The following is a 4,276-nucleotide window of genomic DNA, read 5'->3' as shown; positions in this document are numbered from 1 at the left end:
CCACTTAACTGGTTTAATCCCACCGGTCACATTTGTGACCACTTTTTTGGTTTACCTGTAGTTAAACAGAATAGAGAGACAGAATAAAGTCCAGGACTTTATATAATGTATGTAATAGGTTTTGCCACCAAGCCAGTTTTGAACCAATACAGCCATCCTGTCACAACAACTCAAGCTTCAACAACAGCCACAACAGACACTGAAGATCCACATCATCATCTTCAATTCCAAGTGAACATGTGTGCCTTGTTACAACTCACTACCTTCAACGGCAGATACAATTCAACATCCACACAGTAGATTTACTTCAGCCTTCAAGGGCCAGAAACGGCCACTGAACAATGAACAATCAGCCACCCATGCAGTCATTGATTGGGTCGCAAAATAACAGCAATAGTAGGACCTTGAATCACATTAGTATACACACAGCTCATAACAAGCAGCAGCAGAGAAAGAAAGGAAATATAAAACAAGGTTCCTACTTTGAGACGTCTTCTACTTATGGGCCATATTATGGTCAAACTTTGGAACCCATGGATAAAGAGATGGAGCCCACTGCTAGTTCATCCACGGATGACACCTCCAGTAGCATCTCCAGTCATCTCCATCCTCCATACATCTGGCATAACTGTATCCTGTCAAAACATATACAAAGTACACAGCTTAGAATTCTACAGACAGGTATACAGTCTGTACTGAACAGGTTTAATTTACAGCCAGTCAATATAGGGCCGCAGTAAACATCGTCAAGTACTCAACTTGATGTGTAATTTGTATTTTCAAATGCTTTTAAACCTAAACAGTGGTGTGAACAGTTACAGTTGCTGACTGCACTGCACTGCACAGCACAGCAGTGACAACAACTATACCATGGCCGCATTTAACCCTCGCCTCAGAAAGCCACCCCTTCCAACCCCCGCTCCCCCCCCCCCCCCCCACCCCCGCTCCCCCAACCCAGGGAAAGAACAACAATATGTCCCCCCCTCATGCTTCAAAACAGGATTTCTTTTCAATCTGAACACAGCTGTGATCCAAAAAGCTCGACCCCCTTCCTTTTCTTCTCTCTCCATTTCCTTTCCTGCATCCAGCCAGTCATCCTTGTACGGGCCATGTGCATCCTGTCACTGGTCTGGGGTATTTGTACCCCCCCCCCCAAAAAAAAAACCACACACACACACACACTCTGCCTCCCCCACATGAGTGGCCGTGTGAACATTGGTTCAGAATCAGAATCAAATTGATTGTCACATCACAGGTTTACACATGGTGTAATAACAGTGGGAAGTTCGTTTTTGTTATTTCCATGGTTTGTGTTGAATGTTTCTCAAAACGTCATTAGAATTTGGGGGCAGATCTTTGAACTTTGAACTTTATTGAGAGGATGGCCCCTTGAGATGTCGCATCTCGTTTTCGAGGGGGTCCTATACATACAAAATACAAACAATACAGCAGTGCAAGTACACAGTACTAAAGACACAACATGACATACAGTACAAACACACAGGACATACACATACAGGTACAGTTAGCTTGCTCCCCTTCTCCCACCCCCCCCCCCCCCCCCTGACCCCCAACTCGTTTGTATATGGAAATAGAGAAAAACAGTACTATAACCAGTAAGAAGTAAACATGTGAGTAAGTAGTATTAGAAGCATGAACAGGTTGTTTGGAGATGTGAATATAGGGAAGTCCTGAAGCGGCCTAGAGAGGTAGTTGATCTGAGTGAAAGTGGAAGGTTGTTCCAGTCAGATGGAGCTTTGTAGTGGAATGACCTGCGTCCGGATACCGAGAATATTCTGTTGGGAACCATGAGATAGGGGTGTTGTGTGTGTCTAAGTGGGTATGGGGATGTGAATGGTTTCAGGGACTGTTTCAGGTATGTAGGGCAGTTAAGGTGGATGCATTTGAAAAGGAATAGGTACCAGTGGTGTTGCCTTCTAGCCTTAGGCTGCAGCCAGTCAAGTGAGCTGTACAATTGGCAATGGTGGGTTCTGTATGGGCATCTAAGGACAAATCTGCACAGGGAGTTACATAATACATTAAGTGGCTTGAGGTGAGTATCAGTGGCGTTTTGGTATACAATGTCGGCATAGTCTACGATGGGGAGTAATATTTGAGAAATTATTATTTTCCTCACTTCGAAAGAGAAACAGTTGATGGATGGGTAGAGTGAGCACAGGCTGCCATATGTTTTTTTAACTGTTTGATCAATATGAAGTTTAAAAGAAAGTTCTGGGTCCATCGTGACACCGAGGTATTTAAATGAGTCCACCTTCTCAAGGTTAGAACCGCCCTCAAAATAGATCGATAAATCGGAGGAGCTTTGGACATTGCGTGTGTGGCCGAACAACATGCTACAGGACTTCCTCATATTCAGTAACAGTTGACAGATGAGAGATCAGTTGATGATATGCGATAGCAGAGAGGTTGGGGTGCGCTGTGTGCAGTGCACACCACAGGGGAATTCTTCGGTATTAGCACACAGGCTCATGCTCAGTGGAGTTTGTGTACACATACTCTTATCACAAGGAAATCAATCTGAACAGTAGAATGGCTTGATAAAGGATCCTTAACCTTAATTATAATATTGGGTGTCAGGAATTTGGGGCGGAGGTTCTTCCTTGGCCTGCCGGGAGTCCGCCGTGCGTGCCATGTGTCGGTCCGGCGAGATTAGCTGTTCCCAGCCATTATCAAGAGATATTTTGTAATTTCATTGTGTGATTGACTGCACAATAAGCCTGTGCTAATACCATACAAGATTGCAAGAACCATGAAGACAAGCACAATGATTAAGATTCCACTGCAGACTACCTGCAAGGTGTGCCACTGAATGAGATCAGTGTGTTTCTTGGAAACGAGAGTGGATTAATGAAACGGTTTCCCTATACGGGTGAGGCCCTTCGGTTCCCTTTGCCCCAGCTACCGTACACAGGTGACTCAGACACAGGTGACTTTGCCCATAGTCAGTAGTCACCGACCCCTTGACTTATATAATTCTACATTCTGGCGCGTCTCACTTTCACTAATGCCTTGTTCTGCGCGTGTGTGTGTGTGTGTGTGTTTGTGTGTGTGGAGGAATGAGGAAGTTCAGCCACACGGGGTGGGATGGCGGCGGATCATGCTCATCTGGCGGTGGGAGAGGATTGGGTGTCAAAAAGTACACCGTTAATAAGACGTGGAAAACCTCGCTGGGTAACCTTTGGCCCGAAGGAAGTCTGTGCTAATCCTTTGTAGGCTTTAGCTCACCTGGGGGCGACTGAAGGGTATAGGATTACCTCTGGTAGATTTGCACCCCTCCCCAACGTGCCTCCCTGCCCCAGCCATCCACCTTTGGATATGTAAGGGGCCCTATGGCTGGCATGCAGGCTTCCTCAGTCACTGAACAAGAATTTACTGCCGGTTTGGCTGATGGAATAAAGCAAGGCCCGTCGCTCAGGTTGCGCTGTGTGAACATCCCTGTCAACTGTAGCTTTGCGTAACACCCCCCCCCCCCTTAATTGCCCCTGACAGGCAGCTTAGGGAAAGAAATGCTCTAAACCTGCCAGAGGCACCTAAAACAGAGCAATGGAGTTTATGCAGCAGTTACACAGTTTTACAAGTTGTTTGCAGTGCACGACACGTAGTGGGCTGTGGGCCTATTGCTTTGTTGAGCTTTCATCATGTTCCCAATCCCATAGAATATGGCGCTGTCGGTAGGAAACCACATAACTCAATTTGAGGTTTTTTTATTTTTTATTCTTTTAATAAATCAATGCTATTGAACACCCTTTACATCTGTGTGTTGGTTAAATGCACAAATGAAGTGAATACAAGTATTAAAAAGCACGTCCATTGGACTTAAGTCCAATGGACTTAAGTCCATTGGAACCTCAAACCTCTTCCCCTCTCATGCAAGTAATTGACAATATATAAAGTCACAATACCAACTTTGATGAGGTAGTATTGAATTGTTTTAAACAATATACGGTTTTCCTTATTTCCTGAATGTTTGAGAAGTCCGGCGGGAGTCGCTAATTGACAGCGTGAGTGACCTTCAGATAACTTTTAGATGCAGCGAGTCGCAGGTTTGAAAGTATCAATGATTTACAGCGGTGTACTTTCTCTTAACTGTCGCTAACCGGTAATTTCCTGAACTTATATTGCAACATCAAAATGGTCCTTCAGTGGAAACGGTCGTGCGTGCGTGTGTGTGTGCGTGTGTGTGCGTCTGTGATTGTGTGTGTTAAGAGTGTGTGCGCGTGTGCGTTAGAGTGTGTGCGTGTGCGTGTGCCAGTTC

The sequence above is a fragment of the Electrona antarctica genome (genome assembly GCF_951216825.1).
Source record: "Electrona antarctica genome assembly, chromosome: 7".
Lineage (NCBI taxonomy): Eukaryota > Metazoa > Chordata > Actinopteri > Myctophiformes > Myctophidae > Electrona > Electrona antarctica.
Note: the sequence above shows the minus strand (reverse complement) of the source record.